This window comes from Helianthus annuus, chromosome 11 (assembly GCF_002127325.2).
Source record: "Helianthus annuus cultivar XRQ/B chromosome 11, HanXRQr2.0-SUNRISE, whole genome shotgun sequence".
Lineage (NCBI taxonomy): Eukaryota > Viridiplantae > Streptophyta > Magnoliopsida > Asterales > Asteraceae > Helianthus > Helianthus annuus.
In genome coordinates this window covers 153882264-153890734 of record NC_035443.2, presented here as the reverse complement: position 1 = coordinate 153890734, position 8471 = coordinate 153882264, and positions in this window count along the sequence as shown.

Below are 8471 nucleotides of genomic sequence, written 5' to 3'. Positions count from 1 at the left end.
TAGTACTATCGTCGTTAAGGCAGGTAGACAGCATTGCACATGTAAACATAACAAAAAGCATTCATTTAGTCACGTAATACATGTAGTAACGGTTAGCGTTTAAAGTATTGCGTAGTGTGTCCGATTGTGATTTTGTATAAGTAACGTATGTAACACCCAAAAGTGCATAAAGCAAAAAGGGATCAAGTATACTCACAGCGGTTGGATGGATTGAAGGGAGCGCTTGAGAGTAAGGTTAGCCTGATTAAAATGATAGCATAACGATAAGTGACGCGTAAAACGAGGATAAGCGTTGATGGGTCGAATGGTAGTTCGGTCGGATGGTAATCCGATTGGACGACCAATTCATGCGGATGATAATCCGTTCGGATGGTTATCCGGTCGGACAGTAATCCGGTCGGATGACTATTCGAGTGGATTGTTTCTTCCTATGAGAAGGATGTGTTTGTGTATGATGGTTTGACTTTTGAAGTTTTTGTTGTAGCATTTGAAAACATTGAAGTATCTCTACCCTTCAGGTCGGTCGATCGGTCGGTTGTCCGATCGGGCGGAAATCCGATAGGTTGACACTTCAGTGAGAACAAGGTCACAGCCGGTTGTCACTCGATCGGCCAGCAGTCCGGTCGGGTGGCATCATTAGTGCATTGAACATGTTGAAAAATTGATTAAGTGTTAAAGTCAAGTATCTCATGATCCGAAGAGTAATCCGGTCGGATGGTAGTCCGATCGGACAGCAATTCATCAATACTCAACTTTTAATTAGGTTGATTAAGTGTGGGACCCAAAGTGTCGGTCGTTCGGGCGACCGGCCGCTCGGATGGTTGTCCGGTTGGAGAGTAGTCCGGTCGGATAACACTCCGTGCTGGTCATCTCGTTCGTCCTTCACTTGGTTGTTTTGATTGTTTGTCGTTTTATTGAGGCTTTTTGATAACGAGTCCAACAACAGGAAATTTGTCAATACTCGGTTCTCCTGATCGGACGGGAATCACCCCAACCTGATTAGTGAACTGTTCGAGACGAAGTTCTTGTTTAACCCGAAATCGATGAACCTCATCGATAGGATCGGATCTTGAGCTAACGTAACCACAGAACGAGTAGTATGTCGACACAAGGCCCGATTCCATCGGTTTTGAGTGTATTGAGTGTAAAAGAGTTGAAAGAAAGTTGGAAAACCATCTTTCAGTCCTTTCTTTGGTGAAAATGTTTAGATCTACTAGAGATCTTGGTTTGTTTATGTGGAAATCGGTTAGATCTAAGTTGTTCTTGGTGGATTGAGGTCAAAACATGAAGTTCTTCAAGAACACATGATGACGTCATCCTAGAACACCTTGAATCTTGGTGATTTCACGGTTAAAAGTTAAGATTCAAAAGATAGAAAGGTGTAGGAGTGCGTGTAGATCAAGAAAGTACAAGATTTAGGGAGAGATCTTACTGGAATCGAGAGAAATCTGAGAAAAGGTGAGGAACACGAGCTGGTCGGACGTCACTTGCCAAAAGTAGTAAGTATGAAAGTGACATGGGTATTTATAGGATTCCAAAAGAGGAAAGGGTAGATCGGTCGGATGACTCCACACCCGGATGTTAGGTCGGTCGGATGGCACACCGACCGGATGGCAGCTCGGTCGGATGGCGATCCGGCCGGCTGGCATCTGGTTCGAGTGCGCGGCGTGACGACTCTTGATATTTCGATTTCGATTGCGAGCGATGTGAATGCAATAGAGTTTCCTATTCAAATTACTTTTAATCCCAACCACTATATTAACATACAATCATCCTTCGTTCGTATTCGATTTGCAATTGTGATTCGATTGATTTCCACATAACGTAAATAATCATGCACAAGTAACACATAAGGCGCACACACACATATAATAATCACCAAAATGCGTAATTCGAGTTTGCGAGCGCGATGTTGATTAGATTAGATTGATTATCGTTTAGTTAACTTTATCGCATTGTTACTTCCTACTATTCACAGTCGTAAAGCGATTCGTAGCGATGAATATACTTCGATTACTTCGATTATAATTACATACTCCACATAATACAACTAAAGTAACATAATATAGGCCATATACAGTCAAAGAAGTCAAAACAGGATTTGACCAAGGAGAGATAGATTGCAATTAGCAATCTTTTCTTCCTTTGACTTCAATCTTGACTTTGACTTTGACTTTTGAAACACTGGGGTGTTACAGCCTCCCCTTGTTTAGGGAATTTCGTCCCGAAATTAGGCCAAAGTGTAGGATCGAGAATTGACCCGAATGAGTCGTTCAGAGGCATTCTTCTATGTTTCAGGTGTGGAATAACAAGAAACGTAGATAGAAATAGCTTGTTCTTTACTTAAACTACTGATTTCATTGATTTAACAAAGTTTACAGCCCAAACGTCACACCGGCAGCACCTCGGTATGGAATCCGTCAAAAGTTACTAATGATTTCGCTTATGAGGTTTATATAGTGTTCAGGTTTCGCTTATATGTACATTACCATTCAAGCGAAACCTCTAATGAACATATAAGCAGAACCTTATGTTCAATAAAGCGAAACCTATCTCTAATGACCCTTTAAGCGAAACCTCTTCCTAAAACACATACATTCTCCTATTTTCTCATATATTGAGCCCTAATCTATACAATGCAATGTTTGACTTGATTCAAGACGAAATCAACAGATGTAGTGCACTAACACACTCCCCCTCATATGTTGATGGAGTCGTTCATTGATTCACGATCATGCTGTGTCTTCACATCTTCAGTCTTGATCAGTCTCTGGGCTTGTCTCACTCTATCTTCATCAATTCTTTTGATCAGATCTCTTGATTCCTTAAGTTTATCAGTTCCAGGATCGAAATCTGGCTCACATTTTGCTCTGATATCTTCAGACTCTCCCTCTCGATTTACTGACATTCTTTTGTTCTTCATTAACATCTTCAGGATCATTGTCTGACCTTCACAGGTTTTCAGGATCGATCAACCTAGCTCAAACAGAGATCTTCATGAATCGAAACCTGACACTCTATCTTCAGATCCAAGATCAAAACCTGACTATACCTGCACATTCTTAACCCATCAATAAAATTTCTAATTTTAACAACTTGAGTGCACCAATACTAACTTCCTCTCAAATCCATGTGCACCAACTACAACTCTTCCTCAAATTACGATGAACCACTTGTTGATTTGACAACTATATTTTGATAATTTGAAGGACTCCCCCTCACAACAAGATCATCATGTCTAGTATTCGGAATTTTGAAAATCAACTTTCCAATATCAGTTGTCAAAAATCTTTTTGGCTTTTTCAAAAGATTTATGCTAAAACACACTCAAAATCTTTTTGGATTTTCTGAAAGAAAATTGACACCACTTGTAAAAGCACGAGAATGTAGAAATGAAATATTTACAAACATATTTTTGTGAGTTCGTGTAAGAGGATCATATCAGTTTATGAGACGTGTCACTAACACCGTTAAGCTTGATTACATTTTCAGTTCAAAAACAATTCACCTGGATTGTCAGTATATTTGTCCACTTAAATTTCCACACAAATTTCAATTAATTTGAGATAAGATGTTAATGTCTTAAGAACTTAAACTTATCCGTGTGTCCCACTACTTGAATATACTCCCGTATCCAGATCCCAATATTCAGTCTTACAGGTGAGTATACCACAGATGATATCTGTTCAGGGGTTAGATGCGAGGGCCGTGAGAGCTCAGGTCGATACTTCCGTATACGCAGAGAGATGACGGCTTCGACTTTTGGTGTGTCCCCTTTAGAGGATCTTTTAATTACAAAAGCAGCGACTATCAATTTTATTGTTTCATCAGCATGCTGAGGGTGAAGCTATGTTTCAAGCTTTAGCGGAAAGCATTATCCGGGGACTAGGTCAGTACTTCCATACAGCAGAAGTCCCGGGATAATACCCCAGATATCACTGAGCATAAAGACCTAGTATCTCAGAATAAGGGACCTTTCAATCAAGATTTCAGGGGTTACCTATATATCCAAGTTTGTGTTAACCCACAGAACAAGCAAGTTTGAAATTTAGTTTATATCTCGTCACAATTTACTGAATGTGTAAAAACCTACTGGCACATCCTCAGTGAGATTGTTTATCACATTTTATCTTTACATTTCTTTAGCATGTTGTGACAGCCTACTGATGTACTATCATTTCCTCTTTTCACAACGAAACTCATTTTTGAATTTTTTCATGTTTTTGTCTTTTTCAAATTTTCTAATGTTTTTGAATTTTCTGAAATTTTCTTACTCCCCCTAAAATGCAAACACATTTCACAGGAAATTTGAAAACTACTAGACTCTTGACCCACTTGAAAAATAAAAAGTAAAACAAACTGTACAGAAACTTGATAACCGAAATTGAATCACATCTAATCGCTTTTCACTTGGCATAAACAATCTGAACTCCCCCTATCACAAACCATTTTCTCATTTAGATTTCAAAACACTTATGTTTGTTTTAATCGAAATGATTTTTCCGGAAAATGAATTTGTTTTTACCACTTGTAAGTTTACCACTTGTTTAAGTACGGGGACATGGTTCATCATCTTGTCAGTTTTATCCAATGTAGTAAATCAAGTACAACTTAATGTCCTTGATTCACTGTTTTGTAATTAAGCAACCTGTACCACTTGTAGGTAAAACCAAAGAATATCACTTGTAGGTTTTCCTGTAGGAATGAGACATCTACAGAAACCTCTTTACCACTTGTAGAATTAGTCAGAAAGATGCCGATTCCTGTTTCTCAATTACCAACCTGGAAGCTCCGGCGTACACCTTTCACCTGCAAACATTCAAACATTATTCAAAATCTTTCAAACAAACTTTTCAAACACTATAATGATGTCGATTCCTGATCCACGATATAAACTTGGGATCTCCGGCGTAGTCCTTTCACCTGCAAACATTCAAACATTATTCAAAATCTTTCAAACAAACTTTTCAAACACTAAAATGATGCCGATTCCTGATCCACGATATAAACTTGGGATCTCCGGCGTAGTCCTTTCACCTGCAAACATTCAAACATTATTCAAAATCTTTCAAACAAACTTTTCAAACACTAAAATGATGCCGATTCCTGATCCACGATATAAACTTGGGATCTCCGGCGTAGTCCTTTGACTTCAAGGGAAACAGACTTCCATCCAAGTCTTTTCAGACTTGATGGATTTCAACTCTTGCGCAGTGGGGTTGTATGTTGCCTTTTTAGTCGCATAAAAATCTTTAACCCCCTTTGCTTTCCCATTCAACATTTTCCCAAAAATTTTCTTTACACTTCCATTAAAAGTTTTCTCGACATCAAATTCATTTTTCTCAGTGTAAAACTGTTTCGAGATATCAACTTTTCCAATTTTCTTTTTAACTTCTTCAAATTTCAGTGATGGAAACTCATCATCAGTCACTTAAATTTTCTCCTCAACCTGTGGCTCTTCTGGCTTTGTGGAACCAGATTCATCGCCGATATTCACATCACTTTTCTTAACAACCCACACTTGATTTTCTTTTCCTTTCTTTTCATACATATTCTTCTTCGAACATTCACCAACCTCATAAGTTGAGTTTTCAAAAACTTTAAGTTTTTCAGTTGGTGGTTCAATATCAACAACTTTTTCTTTTAATTTCTGAGAAACTCCCTGTTTTGTTTTTGCATTCTTTGAACAATTCCATGCAATGTGACCAGCTTCATTGCATTTGTAACAGCTTCTAGTCTCTCTTTGATACACCACTTCAGCTCCATTCTTTCTCTTCTCAGCAAGAAACTCTTGGTTTGACTGTCTCCAAAATGGTTTCTTTTGTTCCTCATCTGAGCTTCCACCTAACACAAATTCTTTTTTTGTTTTAGAATTTTTATTATTTTTATAATTTTCTGGTGGAATAAAACCAAGACCTTTCTTTTTGTAGCTACAATTTTGGTTAAGTTTCTTTTGAAAACCAGAACCAGAATTGTAACCTTTTTTCTTGTTTAACCGTTGTTGAACTCTTGAAGTATATTTTTTAGATTTTTCAAAACTTTTCAAAACTTTCAATTCAGGAATATTAATTTCTTAGTTTGAAAGTTTTGTTAATCAATTCTGTTTTAATACTCATTATTGGAAACTCTTTATTGTAATATAATTTGTCAGAACCATTCAAAGTATAAACAACTTCGAATGTTTCATCATTCAAATTTGCTTTTGATAACAAAAATTCTTTACTGTAAGACCGTTTGACCGACGAATTTTCCCTGTTGACAGACGAACTTGACTTTCCAGACTCAGACTTTGAATCAGATTCCTCATCAGTATCCAACACCTGATCGACCACCTTTTTTATTAACTCAGACTCATGATCAGTATCGGACGAGGTAAACGTGACATCAATGTTATCTGGTAAAACATCAGTTGAGTCGGTTTTTAGCTTTATATTGACTGCTTTCTCAAGTTGCTCCTCGTTTGGTTTTCTAGGAGAGTACCCTTCCCAAATTGGAGGCGGACATTTGTTATAGCTAACAGTCGGTTTCTTACCACAATCTTTCTTCTTCTTTGGCTTCTCGTCTTGAAAAGCTTCCATTCCTGCAACAGTTGGGTAAATACGATCAATGAGATAATCAGAACTTGTATAACTTTGTAATAAACGTCTAATTCTCTCATTCTCGATTTTCTCAGTCTCCAACTCTTGCTTCCATTTAGCACTTTCTTCGATATAGAAATTTATGGCTTTTTGCTTTGACATCATGACTGAATTCATCACCGTCAGTGCTTGTTCTCTTTCTGAGTTTGTCTTTTGGAGACCAGTTACTGTTTTGTTCAAGACATCATACGATTCTTTCACGTAGTTAAGGTTGAACAATAACTGCTCTTTCTTCTTCTCATATTCAGCAATGATCTCATCTTTTGCTTCACATTCCTTGCATGCTTCCAAACACTTTTCGCAAGGCTTTACAACTTCAACAATCTTTTCAACTTCGATTGTTTTCACAACTTCAACCATTTTTTCTTCTTCTTTCACCTTCTCAACTTCAGACATCTTTTCTTCACTCACCAGCTCAGTCTTATCATTCTCCTCAGCAATAATATCAGTCTTCATTTCCATATGTCCTTTTTCAGCTCTTTTTGCCTTCAACTTTTCCATGCGATCTGCAAAATAGAAATGAAAACTTTCAGGAGAAAGATGAGATTTTGCAACATTTATATGTTTCTCTTCTTCATCATTACTGCTACTATCAACTGGTGACTGATCAAACTGAACAGACTTATCAGAATCAGCATCTGACAAACTAGAATCAGATGGTGTTTGATCAAATACAACTTCCTTTTCAGAACTATCAACATTTTGAACACTCTCATCTGAACTCTCTAAATTTTCCTCAACATTTTCCGAAAGTTCATCAACACTTTCTGAATTTTCATCAGACATACCAGATTTTTCATCCTCACTCGTCACATTCACTCCAATAGATTTCATCCAGGTAGCAAACATGTCTGGCTCTCTGACAATCTTGGTGATGAAAGCTTTGAACTCTCCTTTTTCATCAACAAACATATCCCAGCTAAAGCCATCAGGTAGTCTCTCATCATCCTCATCAACTATATAGGCTTTGCTGTCAGGAGATATGTATTTGTTCCAGCTGAAGTCCACTAAACATGCTCTCTTAGAATCTTCAATCTTCCTACCATGAGCCGTTTGTGAATCTTGTGATTGACCAACTTGTTGATAAATGGCTTTCCGGTAGTAATCATCTTTTCCGAACGGATTCTGAGCACCGCTAGCTTCTCTACCCTTGCACTCCCGTTTGAAATGACCTTTCTCCCTGCATCGAAAACAAGTAACTTTAGATTTATCAAAACCGAAAGTAGATACATGAGCATCAAGAAAGTCATTTCTCCCGGTAATCGTTTTGAACTTTTCAGCACGTCGAAGAACACTTGCAAGACACCATTTGATATCCATAAGTTCCATCTCTTCGGCGTCTATTTGACCGTAATCCTCTTTGGTGAGCATGGGATTTCCGATCCGACCAGCTACAAGACCCTCATATGATAACAATACAGAACCTAGTAGAGCCATGTGGTCTTTAGCAGTGTCCTCTGAGAAGGTTTGACCTTCTGGAAGATTTAGAGCTATGTTGCATTGAATCACATAACCATTTCCAGTTTTCGTACTTTGAGACTGAAAGCCTGTGTTAGATTCTTTAGGATTGACATTCGGATATGATGAGAATCCGCTGCTGCTTTTTGTTGAACTCTGATCAGCTTTTTCCGTTGAATCACCAGCACTGAAAGCAGTTTGGATTTTCGGACTTCTATCAGCTTCAGAAACTGGAACACTTCCTTTATAATACATCTTTACATCCTGTTGACCACTCGGACTTTTCATCCTCGCGATCTTCTGTTGTTCCAGATCCTGACTCTCGATCTTTTCAATGAACTGAGATATAGTTAACCCATCATAAACACCTGTGTT